Source organism: Rhineura floridana, chromosome 1 (genome assembly GCF_030035675.1).
Source record: "Rhineura floridana isolate rRhiFlo1 chromosome 1, rRhiFlo1.hap2, whole genome shotgun sequence".
Taxonomy (NCBI): Eukaryota; Metazoa; Chordata; class Lepidosauria; order Squamata; family Rhineuridae; genus Rhineura; species Rhineura floridana.
The window spans coordinates 245,520,246-245,539,767 of record NC_084480.1 but is presented as its reverse complement, the minus strand read 5'-3'; the positions used below and the strand labels follow the sequence as shown (position 1 = coordinate 245,539,767).

At 42.1% G+C, this 19,522-nt stretch overlaps 1 pseudogene; it reads left to right on the top strand.

The window, feature by feature from the left end:
* Nucleotides 1–1,235: 1,235 nt before the first annotated feature.
* LOC133375879 (5S ribosomal RNA) lies at nt 1,236–1,354 on the top strand (annotated as a pseudogene).
* The last annotated feature ends 18,168 nt before the right edge of the window (nt 1,355–19,522 follow it).

Sequence of the window (19,522 nt, the reverse complement as noted above, 5' to 3'; positions counted from 1 at the left end):
CCCATTGACCCATGGGACTTACTCTTACGTAAGTGTGATTACAGGCTATGAGGAATAGTTCACAAGCTACTCCAATATTTAGCACAGTCTGAGTACATACATGGTAAAAACCAGATACTGAACCCATTGAATAAACCCATACCTATTAGATTGGTATACAATTACACTGTATGTGGATGCTTGATCAAGGCCAAATCTAGAATCTGGCCACTATGGGAACAAGAATGCTAGACTAGATGGACCACTGGCATCTGATCCAGAAGAGATCTTCTTATGTTCTATTTCAGAAGTGACTATTGTCTATTTAGTAAATTCTTACAGGGTGACTTCACTGAAGCAATTTCATGTGCATCACACATGAAAAAAAGTTATGTAAGTCTATCTGCGTAAATCCTTGTTTTAGCCTACTTGCAGGATTGTCTGTAAAGAAATTATGCGGATAGTCCAGTGTGATGTTACATAGCCAGATTTATAGTATTGTGTTAGAATTATTGTATAGTCATAGTATTAAACTGGCATCATTATGCTCTAGATCCCACTTTAACCAGCCTAAATGATTTGGTGTCTGAGACCCCTTCACATGTGCAGACTGCAGTGTGACAGCCACTTCCACTTGTGATCCCACTTAGGGAGCACTTGTGAATAGCAGAATCATGTCATAAAGGTGGCAGGTTCAGGACTGAAAAACGAAGTACTTTTTCACACAACATAGGAGACTTCCAGACTCATTATTTTCAGCTGGGATTCAATAACATACCAGCAATTTTAGGTCGCACAATTAGTTGATTAGGAGGTCTCACACAACAAACTCACTTCCCCAAATGTTTGGACTTTTTGCAATAAGGAAAATGACAGAAAAATGCACTGGAAAGTGGATGAATGCTTAATAAACAGGTTGCCTGGAAGCAACTTTGAACTATGGAAATTAATATCACAGGATGGAGTGATGGCCATCAACGTGGATGGTTTTAAAAGGGAAACAAATTCATGGAGGATAAGATCAATGGCTACTAGTCATGATGGTTATATCTTACCCTCTGTATTAAGAGGATGTGTGCCTCAGAACATCAGTTGTTGGGGAACATGAGCAGGATAGTGCTATTGCTCTCATATCCGTCTTCTGGTGCTCCTGAAAAGCACCTGGCTGGCCACTTTCAGAAGAGAATGCTGGACAAGTTGGGCCTTTGGTCTGATCTAGCAGAACTTTTCTTTAAAAATCTTCTTACCTCCCAAACGTCTACGCCCATACTACCCTGAACATGCACTATCTCGTCTGATCTCAGAAGCTAAGCTGGGTCAGACCTGGTTAGTACTTGGATGGGAGATGGCCTGGGAATACCAGGTGCCGTAGGCTTTTCCTCCTTGAGAGCCAGTGTGGTATAGTGGTTAAGGTGCTGGACTATGACCGGGGAGACCAGGGTTCGAATCCCCACACAGCTACGAAGCTCACTGGGTGACCTTGGGCCAGTCATTGCCTCTCAGACTCAGAGGAAGGCAATGGTAAAGCCACCTCTGAATACTGTTTACCATGAAAACCCTATTTGTAGGGTCGCCATAAGTCGGGATCAACTTGAAGGCAATCCGTTTTCGTTTACCTCCCAAACATTAGGGAAACCCATGTAAGAGCAGATGTCAGAACATACACCAGTCTTTTCATATATAGGGGACATCATCCCAGGGAATGTCTGCTATCCAAAGAGTGACTAGAAACATCCCATCTCAAATACAGGCCCATTATCAAGCCCAGCTTAAATAAATGTCAGTGTGCATTCAGTGATCAACCTCCCTCAGGGCTGCTGGCTCCATTCATCACTGCCACCTTTTCAAAGTGACTGGGATGACAGCTCATGATCATTAACCTAGTAAGGGTGTACTTTACATTAAAGTGAAGGCACATCAAACAACAGCCCCTTACAATTCAAACAGGTAACTAAATGATAAAATAGACATTCTCAAGCTAACCACATACAGATGATGACACACACTGGAGGAATGGAAAAGGACTTGGGGGGAGGAAGAAGAGCCCACTATTTATGCAGTCATCAATTGTTTGCCCCACTTGTTAGTATTATCATTAATATGAATGATTTGGGGGGATAAAAATGATGAGGATTAGGATACATAGAATTTAAGGTGATTTATGTTATAGATATGAATGTTGTATTGCTGAAACTTAGAAATAAGTGAATAGATGGACAATAATGGACCCATCACTTGTATTTGATGTGATTGTTTCTAATACATCTTTTGTAATATTTATCATGGCTAGGAACCAAAGACCTGTGGACACTCCTAATGAACCTGCATATATATAAAGGTATATCCTGATGTAAGTTTCTAAATTGAATTCTTCACACTGCATTAGATGCTGCCTTGGAGAATCTCTAGTACTTCAACAGTGGCTTGGAGCACAAGGAGATGTTGTGAAGGGGGGATCCCAAGTGGGTGTGCAGAAGCCCATACCCTGTTCTTTTTGGGAGAAAGGGTGGGGTATAAATTTAAAAACAAACAAACATTAAGTCTTTTTTTTATCTATGCCTTCAGAAAGGAGTAGAAGGGAGTAGAAAAAGAGGAAGACCGAACAAGAAATGGATTGATTCCATAAAGGAAGCCACAGACCTGAACTTACAAGATCTGAACAGGATGACTCATGACAAATGAGTTGCTGGAGGTCGCTGATTCATAGGATTGCCATATGTTGTAATCTACTTGAAGGCACATAACAACAACAAATGCCTTCAGAAGAATATGCTCCTTTGGATGTGTTTGAAATTTAAAATTTCAAATAAATGAGAGAGCCAGTGTAGTGTCATGGATAGAGAAGGGATGGTAAGAAGGTAGACTGGAAAACTACTAGTAGATCTCTGAGTGATTTGCAGTAGATCAGTAAAGATCAGTAAGATCTAACTCCTAATTGTTTAAGTAATAACAAAAAACCTCCCCTCCTCCAATTAGATGGCTGAGATAATGAATGCTTGGGAAGAAAAACGGAAGTGGGTTTTTGTGTGATGGGACTAGAAGCTCAGTTCTGTAATTATTTCTGGAGGAGTAACCCTGGTAGTCCATTGTAGCAAAAGCAGCAAAGGGTCTTGTACAATCTTAAAGACTAACAAGATTTATTATGGCATAAACTGTCATGACCTAGAATCAATTTCACTGGATTCATTAAGTGTTATCCTAAATTGGCAAATATACATACACATGTGCATAAGGGGAAAATGATAAAATGTGGGCTTGCCTTTCTGGAATTATACCTTCCTGCCAAGGCACCCAAGGTGACTGATAATTTAAAATATTAACATATGAATGGACTTAAAAAGTATAGATTTCACAATTACATTTAATTAGAGTTTAAATGTATGCAAAATAAGCCAGAGTGACAATTCAAATAGTTACTGGTGATAACATCTTAGAATGGCTGAGTAAATTAACACCTGAATAGGAAGAGGACAGCATTGTCTCCATTTGGGCCCAAACAAATAGAATCAAACTTCAGGATTTCTTTCAATTCAGCTGTCTCATTCTGAAATCCCTTTGAAATCATTGTTTTGGAGAAAGACTATCTCTGCTGCAATAGACTGTCCAGGGAGACTGAAATGTTTCCCTAATGGTTTCTGCATAAATTATATTGTCTCTTAGGTAATGGCCTTAGAGGTGGATGAGCTGGGGGCGCCTAGTTGAGCTCACTGGGTGCATTTTTTGAATGTACTGTCTGCAGTGAGCTAGGCTACAAAAAGCAAGTTTCTCTAACCTTCTTTCAAAGGTTCTACAGGTAGTCTATGAGTACAAAAATGATCTTCCCTCATTTAGCTTTAAAGTATGTTTTGAAAACATTTTAAAATGTTGAAATGGATTTCCACCTGAAATTAAAAAGAATTTCCACTTTCATGTCATTGATATCATTTGCACAAGATAAAAATCAGTGGAACACAGCTTTACTATGAGGCAACATTACCAGGCACTTGTATTAGTACTTGAAGTACTAATAAATACTGTAAGCACGATATAAAAATAATAATAAAATAAAGCCATAAGCAGGGCTAGGTCAGTTTAGGATTGCCAGGTCAGAAGCATCCCAAACCCTGATATTTCAGGGGCGGGCCCCAGTGATGTCATGGGGGCAGGTCATAGTGATGTCACAGGGGGCGCTGTAGTGATGTCAAAGGGGCAGGGCATAGTGATGTCACAGGGACAATGATATCAAAGGGTGGGCCTTAGTGATTAAGCATGATACATTAAGCATCAACCACAGTTGCTTAGAGCATACAATTCAAACAAAAACATTTCTCTAATTGGAAATTAAGATAGAAATCTTAGCTAAAAGATGGAGCTTGGGTAGGGAACATTTAATCTAGCCTACTTGTTTCTGGCAAGAAGGGTTTAAGTGCCCTCAGGCCAGCCCAGTCACCAGAAGGCCATTGTAAGAAGAAAGGAGCCTAGTTTGGAGATGTTAGATGGGAGCACTCAGGAGAAAAGATAGATGCCCCTGAAGCCTGCAATTCTAAACACACACTTACTAAGCCCCATACATCTCAATAGGACTTACTTCTCAGTAGATATGTTTTGGTAAAGCTTGACTAGGGATCTTCTACAAAGATATCCAAGCAAGGTTGGCAACACCCTGCCTGGAATGCCAAGCCCCAACTTTTTAACATTGTTGTTGAGATGTGCCTTCAAGTCGATTATGACTTATGGTAACCCTATGAATCAGCGACCTCCAACAGCATCTGTTGTGAACCACCCTGTTCAGATCTTGTAAGTTCAGGTCTGTGGCTTCCTTTATGGAATCAAGCCATATCTTGTTTGGCCTTCCTCTTTTTCTACTCCCTGCTGTTTTCCCAGCATTATTGTCTTTTCTAGTGAATCATGTCTTCTCATGATGTGTCCAAAGTATGATAACCTCAGTTTCATCTTTTTAGCTTCTAGTGATAGTTCTGGTTTAATTTGTTCTAACACCCAATTATTTGTCTGTTCGCAGTCCAAGGTATTCACAAAGCTCTCCTCCAACACCACATTTCAAATGAGTTGATTTTTCTCTTATCCGCTTTTTTCACTGTCCAACTTTCACATCCATACATGGAGATCGGGAATACCATGGTCTGAATGATCCTGACTTTAGTGTTCAGTGATACATCTTTGCATTTGAGGACTTTTCTAATTCCCTCATAGCTTCCCTCCCCAGTCCTAGCCTCCTTTTAATTTCTTGACTATTGTCTTCATTTTGGTTAATGACTGTGCCAAGGTATTGATAATCCTTGACAAGTTCAATGTCCTCATTGTCAACTTTAAAGTTACATAAATCTTCTGTTGTCATTACTTTAGCCTTTTTGACGTTCAGCTGTCGTCCTGCTTTTGTGCTTTCCTCTTTAACTTTCATCAGCATTTGTTTCAAATAATTACTGGTTTCTGCTAGTAGTATGGTATTGTTTGCATATCTTAAATTATGGATATTTCTCCCTCCAATTTTCACACCTCCTTTATCTTGGTCCAATCCTACTTTCCCTATATGTTCTGCGTATAGATTAAACAAATAGGGTGATAAAATACACCCCTGTCTCACACCCTTTCCGATTGGGAACCAATTGGTCTCCATATTCTGTCCTTACAGTAGCCTCTTGTGCAGAGTATAGGTTGTGCATCAGGACAATCAGATGCTGTGGCACCCCCATTTCTTTTAAAGTATTCCATAGTTTTTCATGATCTACACAGTCAAAGGCTTTGCTGTAATCTATAAAGCACAGGGTGATTTTCTTCTGAAATCCCTTGGTCCGTTCCATTATCCAACATAAGATTGCGATATGATCTGTGGTACCTCTTCCCTTTCTAAATCCAGCTTGGACATCTAGCATTTCTCGCTCCATATATGGTAAGAGCCTTTGTTGTAGAATCTCGAGCATTACTTTACTTGCATGGGATATTAAAGCAATAGTTCAATAATTACTGCATTCCCTGGGATCCCCTTTTTTGGGGATATATATTGAATGCTTCCAGTCTGTGGGCCATTGTTTAGTTTTCCATATTTTTTTTTTATTATTTATTTATTGCATTTGTATACCGCCCCATAGCCGAAGCTCTCTGGGCAGTTTACAATAATGAAAAACATTAAAAACAGATATACACATTTAAAAACAAAAATTTAAAAAGCAATTTAAGAACACATGCTAAAATGCCTGGGAGAAGAGGAAAGTCTTGACCTGGTGCCGAAAAGATAACAGTGTTAGCGCCAGGCGCACCTCATCATGAAGATCATTCCATAATTTGGGGGGCAGAGAAGGCCCTCTCCCTTGTTGCCATCCTCCGAGCTTCCCTCGGAGTAGGCACCTGGAGGAGGGCCTTTGATGTTGAGTGTAGTGTACGGGTGGGTTCGTGTCAGGAGAGGTGTTCCATCAGCCAGAGCTTGGAAGATTACCTTTAAAAAGTAATAAATTACAGTTACAATTACTTGGCCCAAAAAAGTAGTAATTACCGTTACAGTTACGATTGCTCTGAAAGTAACTGATTACTTTACTTTTTCTCAAACGTAATCGCTACAATTACATTTCAGTTACTTTTTTAAAAAAACTCCTACAAGGTGCTGGCCTTGGCTGCTGCACATCTAAGAAGCCTAAAACAATATTAAAAATAAACACACACACACAGGGGGTAGTAGAATAAAAAATTTTATCTGTAAGATTAACATAATGGCATAACAGAATCTCACAGCCCCCCAAGCAATGAAGATACCCCAACACTTGAAGATTAACATAACGGCATAACAGAATCTCACATCCCCCCAAGCAATGATGATACCCCAACTCTTGAAATCAAATTTTACACTTGAAATGCTTTTATAATATGTTTCTGTTATGTCTCAAAAGAACAAGATGCTCAAAGAGCATGTCAGACAAGGAATGTCTTTTTACAGTCATTATGTTGCCACCAGTACTGAACAGGCGTTCTACTGCGGCGCTTGAAGGCATGCCTGTGTTGTGCTGCAAAAAACACCGCAGCACACGTGGAAAGCCATGGAGTGATGACACTTCCCTGCTGGGAGACCTCAGGTACCTCACCAGTTCCTCCTCAGCAGTGTCCACTGCTGACTTCTTGCCCTGGGGCAGAAAGTTAAAGAAGTCATCTTCTAAGTCATCTCCTTCCTGGTCTTTATCTGAAGACTGATCACTGTCCTCATTAAGTACACCCATCTTTATTTCAGCTTTCAACAAGGCTTCCATTGTGTATCTAAGAAAGAGAGAGGATATGTTAACACATATATGTTAGGAAACCATCATTTGCTCTTCATTTCCTGATGCTTGTCATGTACCCTGGTTCAGGGTCCAGCCTGAGCCTGTGGATGATGACATGGAAGGTAGGAAGGTGACCAAGTCACCACACTCATGGGGCAGCACAGCAGACCCTTAAGGATTACCTGCAGCAACCCAAGGTTGTGATGAGGAGCCCCAGGAAGAAAAGGCCCAGCCCCTGCCTACCACCTTAAGCCCTCTGATGCCTCCCTTGAGACAACATTTCCCTTGGAGTAATCCATCCAAAGGGCTTCCCTAATGTTCTTACTTGTTGGTATGGGTGGTGGCCTGACACGATTCCAGCCAATCTAGTTTGAAGCGAGGGTGTAGGCAGGCTGCCAGAAGAAGCCTCTTGTCCTCCCAGATAGCTGCAAACCGCTTTCTTAGGGCTTCGCGCACACCTCTTAGCAGCTGAAAACAGTATGTGTACCTCTCAGGTTTGTTTTCCAGTCCTTCTAACTTGCGGTCCAGATTGCAGAGCGTTGGTAGCAAATACCCCATGAACATGCCGTTCTCCCGTTGCAGGATATCTAGGGACTGGGCTAGTGGCTCCATAATCTCTCTGTATTCCTGTACCACTTCAATCTCAGCAGCTGTGATCTTGGACAAGGAGCAGCGGTCCATTATGGCATGCATTTTTAGTGGCACAGTTGACAGGAGCTCATGTAGTTGCTTCAACGCATCAAAGGTGGAATTCCACCTGGTCTTATTCGGTACCTTCAGATACACACCATATTGAGCATGGATATACTCAGCAATCTGTGCTGACTGGTTCTGCTTGGACCACAACTTGCTGCACTTTCCCATCAAGGAACGAAACTGTTTCTTGAAAGGACCAAGAAGACTACTTTTGGAGGAGTCAGAAAGCATGGCCTCTATGTCTTGTGTTGCCACAAGGTTGAGGGTGTGGCTAGCACATCTCTGGTGTGGTGGTAAAACAAAATCCTCTCCTGAGTCTGCAGCTTCTTCCTCTGCCTCAGGTCCTGTGTCCAGGATCTCACAGATAGGCACAAACTCCACCTCAGCCTCCTCCTCCTCCTGGTTATCACCATCATCGTCACTGGTGCCTGCAGCTTCCACTGGTTCTTTGGCCATGAAAACTCTGAACACTTTCACAAAGTTGGAGCCATTGTCTGTAGTAGTGCACATAACTTTGTTGTGGATCCTGTACTACACATGTACATCATGCAGTGCTTTTGAAAGGACATCGTATGTATGGCGCCCCTTCAGATGCTTACAAGCCAAGGCCCCGACCTCACGTTTCAGGGTAGTTGGGTTGATCCAGTGGGCTGTTACCCCAAAGTAACTCTTCTTGCCATTGGTCCAACAATCTGCAGTGGTTGCTATATATGCCACAGCACCCATTCGGTTTGCAAGAGTTTCTCTCATGTGGCATGCTCTCTTCTCAATTCTGTCTCTCAGAGTCTTGGCACATATGATGGTGAGATCTTTGGGGAGTCCAATGCGAACCAGATTAATGAATGATGGTTTGTCCACAGTCTGAAGTGGTAATGTCTCCTCTACAATGAAATCAATGATTCTCCTGTCGAGATTGCTCTGGGTGACAGGCTCCCTGCCAGATCCCCACCTCTCAAGGGTTGTCTGCTGCTGCTTCAGCATTTTGGGAGGAGGGGTGTCATGCATTGGTTCAGGAAGGCCACGTCTCCTTGCCTTTATTGCTTCTTCAATTGCTCTCAGCTTCTCAGGGTGTGCCCTCTGAGGAAGAAGAACAAAGCATGAATCCAAGAAAAAATGGAAGAGGAACTTCACAATTTAAACATAAATAGACAATGGACACTCTTTGAGGACCAGCATGACAAAGGCTTACCTCAAAATGTTTCTTCACATTGGATGAGGAGGAAACAGCTGATCTCAGATTTTTGATCCTTGGAAGACAGTAATTGCATCGTACAACAACATTTTTCCCACTCTGGCTCACAAATGTACAAGCTTTCTCAAAGCCAAACCACGGTACTTGCTGTTCTGCAGATGTGGCTGTGGGCAACTGGCACTGTTTCATGCCCTCCTCCTCCTCATGCACAGGGCCTCCTTTCTGAACCTCACTTTCTAGTTTTGCCTCCTCAGGATCAACAAGCTGTGACTCAAGTGGCCGCACTAACTGACTGCTGCTCTCAGCAGCAAAACCTGCAACAGGCGTCTCTGTAATAAACAAGAGATAATGCTCCTATATGGGTGAACTTTAGCTGTGATGTGCCCCCATCTCTTCCCCATGCTGCAAGATCCCCCAGTCAGAGTGGAAGTAAGCAGGTCGATAGCACAATTAAAAGAGATCCTATTTGCATCATTTTTGCTCACTGAATAACCCTGCCTGGGCCAGTCTAACCTACTATCTCACAGGGTTGTTGTGAGAACAAAATGAGACTAGGGTTCAAATCCCCACATAGCCATGAAGCTCACTGGGTGACCTTGGGCCAGTCACTGCCTCTCAGCCTCATGAAAACCCTATCCATAGGGTCACCATAAGTTGGAATCAACTTGAAGGCGGTACATATATTTTTTATTTTGAATATGATGATTATGATAATAAATATGCAGCATTTCAAATTAATTCTGTATGAGAAGCATTCCATGCCAAGCTTGGAAAACCAAGGATGAGGTATAAAATGTAGACAAAAATACTTTTGACAAAATGCCGTTTATCTTTTATATCTATATCTATAATTAGCAATACAGCTGAATGATGTATGTAAAGTATTTTTTCTTTCCCTTTTCTTTTTTATTAATATTTTAGTACTACTGCTAAAGTTCTGATGAAAGAATAAAGCATTCATTAGCCAAATTCAAATGATTAGAACACATCACATAAATTCCACTGAAGTTGGAGTTTTTGCCATAGAAAATGAAAAAAACATATAACCTATGATAGCCCAATAGACAATCAGAACTAATATAAAACCCTATTGCTTCTCATTTGCAACTCTTGCAAGATCTAAGGTAACTCTAGATCATGTGAGTTCAGGTGATGCATGTTATGTACATTTGTATAGATATTAGCAGAGATTGTCAACAGTCTATCTCTCTCTGGGACTCGGGATCTCTCTCTCACAGAACATGAGTTTGAGAGCTGGGGGACTGAGAGGAGGAGCAAGGACCCTACTTCTCACCTCATCTCTGCCAAGAACAAAAAAATCAGCCTTAAGCCATTTATTATACGCCGAATGATTTATTATTATTATTATTATTATTATTATTATTATTATTATTATTATTATTATTATTACTGAGACAGTTTTTGTCCCACATACAATTCAGTCTTGTGATTAAACAGGACAAAAATACAAATAAAAAGAAAGATGGAGTTCAAATAAATATACAATAAAAAGCTAGCCGGCATTTTAAAAGGCAGGAGTGCTCTGTCTGGATAAATACAGCACACAAGTATGCATGGGAACAAGGGGGAGAGTTCAAAAAGGGGGGGAAGGAAGAGAAGTAGGCCAGAGCTTGGAAAAGTTACTTTTTTGAACTACAGCTCCCATCAGCCTAATCCAGTGGCCATGTTGCCTAGGGCTGATGGGAGTTGTAGTTCAAAAAAGTAACTTTTCCAAGCTCTGATAGGCCGAAGTTTCGGAAGTGCCTTGTGATTGATGGAGGGGGCGGCAGAGGCAAGGAGAGGCAGTGGGGGGGGCAGAACGGTGCCACGGGGGGGCAGGGGGGCAGAACGGTGCCACGGGGGGACACACACACACACACACACAAATCATTGTCACTCACCTCCACAGCTCTTCGCCATTCTGCTGCTGCCTTCTCCTCCGTTGTCCTTGCCCTGGCTTTTTCCTCCGGCGTCCATTTTGTCCTCTCAGACGCTAGCAGGCCCTGCCTATTCACCTCTTCCCTCGTGCATCCTAACACAGATCAGGAGGGAAGAGAGAGTCTGCGCAGAGGTCCAATCAGTGTGAGGCACATGTCTTGTGTTAACCAATCAGAGCCAGGAGCTGTCTTCCCCTTGTTCCCGCCCCCAAGTAACGTGCAACCTAACGTGGAAACGTTAAAGTTGCAGCTGAAAAGTAGGGAAATTACTAGTCGTTCCTTACTTGCCAAATGTAATGGAATTACCCACTCGTTATTTAAAATCGTAACGAATTACAAGTAACTCGTTAAAAATAACGAGTTACTTCCAAGCTCTGCCATCAGCTATTGTGGTCCTAATTTATTGACAATTTTTTGTCAAAATTTTGACAGATTCAGTCTCAGTAGCTTGTAGTAATTCTATTGGTATGCCATCTGTTCCTGGTGATTTGTTTCTTCCAAGTATTTTAAGAGCAGCTTTCACCTCACATTCTAAAATTTCTGGTTCTTCATCATACGGTTCCTCCATGAATGAATCTGTCATCCTGGCATCTCTTTTATAGAGTTCTTCAGTGCATTGCTTCCATCTTCCTTTTATTTCATCTCGGTCGGTCAGTGTGTTCCCCTGTTGATTATTTAACATCCCTACTCTTGGTTTAAATTTCCCTTTCATTTCTCTAATCTTTTGGAATAGGGCTCTTGTTCTTCCCTTTTTATTGTCCTCTTCTATTTCTATACAATAACTATTGTAATAGTTCTCTTTGTCCCTACATATTAGTTGCTGTATTGTTGCATTTAGGGTTCTGACCGTGTTTCTATCTCCTTTTGCTTTTGCTTTCCTTCTCTCTTTAACCATTTTAAGAGTTTCTTCAGTCACCCATTGAGGTCTTTCTCTCTTTTTAACGAGAGGTATTTTCTTTTTGCATTCTTCCCTGGTAATGTCTCTGGCTTCACTCCATAGTTCTTCTGGTTCTCTGTCAACTAAGTTTAAAGCGTGAAATCTGTTCTTTATTTGATCTTTATATTCTTCTGGGATGTTATTTAAATTGTATTTTGGCATTAGGATTGTTTTGTTCTTCTTCTTTAGCTTTACTCTGATTTTCGATGCGACCAGTTCATGATCTGTACTGCAGTCTGCTCCTGGTCTTGTTTTCACAGAAAGTATGGAACTTCTCCATCTTCTGCTACCAATTATATAATCAATTTGATTCCTATATTGACCATTTGGTGATGTCCACATGTACAGTCATCTCTTTGGTTGCTCAAAAAATGTGTTCGCAAGAAACAAATTATTGGCTTCACAGAATTCAATGTCTTTCTCCTGCTTCATTTCTGTCTCCTAAGCTCCATTTATCCACAATTCCTAGTTCTTCTCTGTTCCTTACTTTTGCAGTCCCCCATCAGCATGTCTTGTTTTGGGGTGTGATCAATTTCTTCCTGTACTTCTGTGTAAAATCTCTCCAATTCCTCTTCTTCTGCATTTGCTGTTGGAGCATAGATTTGGATGATGGTTATGTTAATAGGTTTCCTGTTTAAACTAATTGATATCACTCGCTCAGACCTTGCGTTGTAGCTCCCAATTGCTTTTGCTACATCACTTCTCACTATTAAAGCAACCCCATTTCTTCTTAATTTCTCATTTCCTGCAAAAAATATTTTGTAGTTGCCTGATTGAAAATGTCTAATTCCTGTCCATTTAATTCACTCATGCCAAGTATTGTAATATTGATACTGTCCATTTCTTGCTTGACAATTTCTAACTTTCCCTGGTTCATACTTCTCACATTCCATGTTCCTATTGTGTGCGTCGTACAACTCCGGACTCTCCTTTCGCATCTGTGCACATCAGCCTATGGGCTTCCTTTCAGCTTTGACCCAGCTGCGTCATTAGTCACAGTGCTACTCGTACTTGTCCGTTGTTCTTCCCCAGTAGCTTGGTGAGTGCCTTCTGACCTGGGGGTCTCATCTTCCAGCACTATCTAGTGTTGCATTTTGGATACTCTGTTTATAGGGTTTTCGTGGTAAGAGATATTCAGAGGTGGTTTACCATTGCCTTCCTCTGAGTTTGGATTCATCTTAGTCTGATGTCTCAGCTTTGACCATTCCGCCTTGGGTGCCCCTCCTAGGAGTCTACCCTCTCAGTCTGGACTCCTGACAGCATTGCTCTCAGCTTCTTCAACACTCTCAAACCCCCTCACCATGTTAAGGTGTGCATTCTAGCATAGCTGCTCCAAACCTCTACATAGATTTGACCCTTCACTTCAGAAAGAGGTTTGAGAAATGAGTAAGAGTAAGAAGATTCTCTGCTCTTTTCTGTTCACCCTGTGGGCTGCTATAAACTTACTTTGACAGCCAACCCAATTCCAGTGAGTAATAATTGACAGACAGAAAACACACATGGTTTGATCTACCTTCATAGACAGTAGCTTGGGAACAACAACAATTGCAGCTCCACTTCCCAGTATGTGAATTCTCTTTTACCACTCTTGGGCAAGAAACAAACCATCATGCAACCAACAAGGAGCATGATCAGTGGGTTTAAGGGGGTTGAGTTGAGCGAATGGAACCATTGCTGTTGCTTCTATAGATGTAAGGGAGTGAGGTTAAAGGTAAATGAAATGCAAACAGAAAAAGAAAAACAAACAATGGTGATGATTTCCTAAATGCAATACCATACCAACAACAACAAAATTGTTATGAGTAAAACAAAAAACTCAGCATCCCACAACCCACAGGATTCCTTACCAAAAACCAAAACTAAAAAAATCCTGTCAGCCAAGGTCACAGAAATCCCCATGCAGCGCAACCTGACCTGGGGGCTGCAGTTAGTGCAGAATGCTGTGGCACAATTGCTAACATGAATTAGACCCTATCAGCACATAATATCTCTGCTCTGAAATCTGCACTGCTTACCGACTTGCTACCAGGACAAGTTCAAGGTATGCTTTCCATGTTACAGGTGCCACATAGAACTTGTTCTGCTCTTGTAAGAAATCAGTCCTTCAGTGTGGCAGCACCTATGCTTTGGAACTCCTTGCATATTGACATTAGGCAGACGCCTTCATTGTACTCTTTTCAGCACCAGATAAAAACATTTTTGTTTAGGCAAGGGTATCCAGGCAGGTAGAAGCTGTTGTGTTTTTTATCTGTTTTTAACTCATTGTTGGTTTTATTATTTTGAATGTTTTTAAATACCTGTCTAACTGTTTTTACCAATACTTTTATTGTTTTAATTCTTTCTGGAAACCACTCTGAATTTTTTTCACAATAAAGCAGTATATAAATGTTGTAAATAGAATACATAACTACATTTTGGAGTCACTGTTGCCCTTGGGTCTCTCTCCACTTTTAGGAACAAAGGAATCTATCTTATACCAACTCAGGCCATTTGTTACTATCTAGCTCAGTACTGATCACATGGACTAGCATTGCTCTCCAGGATTCCAGGCAATTGTCTCTTCCAGAGATTGAATTTTGGACCTTTGCATGCAAAGCATGTACCCTACCACTGAGCTACAGTCCTGTTTTTAAAAGTATCTTTTAAAATTGTTCTTTTCAATTCACTAATGAATGCACAGCATACCTGGGGCAGATCCACACCATTCATTTAAAGCACATTAAACACACATTTGAAGCACATTTATCCCACTACAGAGTCATGGGAACTGTAGTTTGTTAAGGATGGTGAGAACAATAATTGTGAAGGGGAAATTACACTTCCCTGGATTCTTTAGAGGAAGTCATGCACTTTAAATGCAAGATGGATGTGCTTTAAATGTATTGTGTAGATCTACTTAATAAACTTTGCCTGCATGTTAATAATTTTAATTAATTAAATTAATTTTTAAAATGTTAAAAAACAGAAATGGCTACTCACCATCTTTCAACCTAATCTGCCCCTCAGGATGAAAACAACATAGGGGAACCATGAACCAGGAAGAAGGGCATACTTAAAATGTAGAGGAAGTAATACTGTACGACCATAGTGTGAAATCAGATACTTATCATGACATAGTATGAAGAAGTATTTATATAAGCATAACTGTCAAATATGTTTATTATTTACACAACCTGTAAAGATATTTGTAGTATAATTCTATGATTGTTTACTCAGAAGCAAGTCCCAATGTATTCAATGGGATTTATTCAAACAGGGAAGCGTGCACAGAAGTGCAGCTTCAGGTGATAAAGAACTTTACTCACCCAACCCAAAATTCAGAATCATGCCACTTTAAGCTGTTTTGCAACTGTTTATACTTGTTTTTATGGTTATTGGATTTTAAAGGGATTTATTTCTTGTTGTAAGTTGCCTTGGTTTCCAATCACCAACCCTACCTCACAAGGTTGTTGGGAAGACTCTATATACACACATACACTGGAGATGTAAAAATGCATAGACCCCATATAATAGTTTATTGTCAAAACCAGCTGGTCATTGCAGAACATTAAAAAAAACCAGTATAAGTTTCCTACATAATAAAAGCAGTGATACCTATATAAGTCCCGCCTAATTGCTTTAAAAATAGGATTGGAGGAAGACAGAAAGATTTACAACACAAACCAGAGCTTGGAAAAGTTACTTTTTTGAACTACAACTCCCATATCCCAATCTAGTAGCCATGCTGGCTGGGGCTGATGGGAGTTGTAGTTCAAAAAAGTAACTTTTCCAAGCTCTGACACAAACACAATCCTTTGCTATGTTCACTCAAAAGTCCCATTAATATACAGCACAATCCTAACCATGTCTACTCAAAAGTAACTCCTATTGAGTTCAATGGGGTTTACTCTGGGTATGTGGGATTGTCTTTTCAGTTCTACTCCCAGAAAAGAAAGTGTTGGATTAAAGCTTCATATTGGGAAGGTTTTCAAAACACTGCCCTCTTCAACAACCCAGGAAAATGTAAACTTGTTTGACTCCTTCACACAAGAGAAAAAACTACTTTTGGTACTGCTGAAAGCTATATACTTACTCAATTTATGAGATTTTCAGATAAACAGGGGAAAAAACAATAGTTTGTACCTTTGCAATAGGGTCTGGTACAGCCTGGATGCCAAGAAATCCCTTGTCAATCACAACCCTGACTTTATTTATTGGCTGCAAACCTGAAAGGGTGGGGTTAGAGCAGCCAGCTAAGAGATCATTTCACAGAAGTTGTGGGTGGTGGTAGTGGCTGATGTTTTGGTGTACAGTATATTTCGTGAACCAGCCCACCTAGAAGCTTAATTTTTTTAAAATGAAAGCTGAGAGTCTGGAGGTTAAGGTGACTGATCCAGAGATCTGGAGAGGACCCCAAAAATCCGGAGTCTCTGGGTGAATACCAGAGCCCTAGCAACCCTAGGTCAGCTGGATAATTTATCTATTTATTTATTATTAGTTAGTTGCTTATTCCCAAAGCAACTTACAACAATGATATATATACATATACTAGGGTTCCAGATCTCCCTCCGGTATCTGGGGGCCCTCTCTGGTCTCTGTCAAATCAACCCCAAATACCTGGATCTCTGGCTTTCCAGGCTCCCGCCCAGCCATGCATACGTGATTCACGCATACGCTGAAGGCTCTGGCCGCCCTTTCCCAGATGAGCCATCCTTGCTCTCTGCTTGCTGGGAAGGGGTCTAGGCAGGCCGCTGCCACCCCTCCCTCCTTCCTGCCCTCCTGTTTGTTCATGCGTGTATGCACTCTCAGTCACTCACTCACTCACTCAGCAACCAGCTGCCACCGTTGCATCCCTCCCTCCCTCCCTGGTACCACCTTGCCCTGCCCCCTGCTCAGCACCACCTGACACAAACTTTAGTCAAGGAGTTTTCTCTCTCCCCAAAGCTCAATGCTTTTGGTGAAGCGCAGCAGGCAGAAGGATCTTGGCCAAAAGGCAGACTGGCTGGCTTCCTTGCTCCTAAGGGGAGGGGGCCATGCAGAAGGGGCACATATTGGACGGTTCCTCCTCGCTAAAGATGTCCGGGAAGTGAGCGCAGTGCCCCCTAGGTGCACAGGGCAGCTGGTCAAGCGCATGGCCCTTCCTGGGCATGCAGCCCCTTACATGGGGAGGGGAGGGATTGTGACAGGGTGGCACGGGAGGGGGCAGCCCCATAGGGAGGGCCGCCAGTCGCTGGAGTTGGGTAGGATACAGCACAAAGAGCAGCATCGGGGCGGGAGTCCGGAGGGTATGGGGTGGCAGTCCAAGGCCCATGAAGAGGCGTTCATGGGCAAGCTTGGGTCGGTGGTGCAGCACACACAGGTGGTGCTGCTGGCCTGCAAGCCTTGGGGTGCCAATGGCGACCAGAGGGTGCTCAGCTCCTTCGCGCACAATGTCCTGCCCCTGATGGGTGGCAGTGGCACCAACCTAGCCCACCGCGACCCCGCCGCCGCCTCGGGCAAGCCCAGCGCCGAGGAGCAGCAGCAGCAACACCAGTGGCCACTGTGATGTTCCTGTATTAATGTATATATGGTAAGTGCTGTTTGTATAGAAGATACATGGTAAGTGGAATGAAAGAGGAGAGGGGAGTAAATGAGCAGTAGAATGCTGGATGATTGGGTGAGTGTTTAAATGGCTGGGAGTATAAATGGAAGAATGACAGTTGTACTAAAGGTGTACTAAAGGTGTACTAAAGAACGATAAGGAGATTGCAGAGAAGCTAAATGAATTCTTTGCATCTGTCTTCACAGTGGAAGATATAGGGCAGATCCCTGAACCTGAACTAACATTTGCAGGAAGGGATTCTGAGGAACTAAGACAAATAGTGGTAACGTGAGAGGAAGTTCTAAGCTTAATGGACAATATAAAAACTGACAAATCACCGGGCCCGGATGGCATCCACCCGAGAGTTCTCAAAGAACTCAAAGGTGAAATTGCTGATCTGCTAACTAAAATATGTAACTTGTCCCTCGGGTCCTCCTCCGTGCCTGAGGACTGGAAAGTGGCAAATGTAATGCCAATCTTCAAAAAGGGATCCAGAGGGGATCCCGGAAATTACAGGCCAGTTAGCTTAACTTCTGTCTCTGGAAAATTGGTAGAAAGTATTATTAAAGCTAGATTAACTAAGCACATAGAAGAACAAGCCTTGCTGAAGCAGAGCCAGCATGGCTTCTGCAAGGGAAAGTCCTGTCTCAGTAACCTATTAGAATTCTTTGAGAGTGTCAACAAGAATATAGATAGAGGTGATCCAGTGGACATAGTGTACTTAGACTTTCAAAAAGCGTTTGACAAGGTACTTCACCAAAGGCTTCTGAGGAAGCTTAGCAGTCATGGAATAAGAGGAGAGGTCCTCTTGTGGATAAGGAATTGGTTAAGAAGCAGAAAGCAGAGAGTAGGAATAAACGGACAGTTCTCCCAATGGAGGGCTGTAGAAAGTGGAGTCCCTCAGGGATCGGTATTGGGACCTGTACTTTTCAACTTGTTCATTAATGACCTAGAATTAGGAGTGAGCAGTGAAGTGGCCAAGTTTGCTGACGACACTAAATTGTTCAGGGTTGTTAAAACAAAAAGGGATTGCGAAGAGCTCCAAAAAGACCTCTCCAAACTGAGTGAATGGGCAGAAAAATGGCAAATGCAATTCTCACTTAACCACCTCCCAGACCCTGCCCTGCCACCAACTAAGGGACACTCACCCAAGCAAACATTTTCCCGAGATGCAAAAAAGTTAAAATACTGCAAATGCAGCACAGTAGCCAGAGAGAGTGGTGGAGGCCACTTTGTGTGCCAAGTGCAAACACAGTATTCACTCACTCACTCTCACTCTCTCTCTCTCTCTCTCTCACACACACACACACACACACACATTGTCATCTTTCACCTCCACAGTTCTTTATCTCCATTCTGCTGCTGCCTCCTTCTCCTCCTTTATCCATGTTCTTGACCTCTGGATCCTTTTTCCCTCCACTCCATTCTTCACCTCCACTATCCGTTTTTTTAAATAATTGTTTTCCCCACTCCACCCCATCTCACTATCCGCCTCCTCCCTCGTCACCTCCTGCCCATCCACAGAGCATGAGGAAAGAGCAACACTGCACAGAAGCCCAGTTTGAGGCACATGATTTTCATCCACAGATCAGAGGAGCAGAAGACTTCCGCTGCTCCCCCCGCCAAAGTAATGCCCAAAAGTAATTCTGGAAATGTTACAATTACTCCACAAAAGTAGTAAAATTACTCCTAGTTCTATTACAATCAAAACGTAAAGGAATTACCCACTTGTTAGTCAAAAAAGTAATGAATTACAAGTAATTTGTTACTTGTAACTAGTTATTTCCAAGCTCTGCTAAAATCTCAGGTTTTGGGACGCTTCTGACCTGGCAACCCTAGCTGGAAGGGAGGGGTATGCTTATTAGCTAGGCTGCAGCCCAAAGGTAAGAGAGTCTAAACCAATCATGGTAAGTTAAAATGTATTTCTTTATGTCTAGGCAGCTTAGAGACAAGATTGGTCAGGCTGTCTTAGGGCTG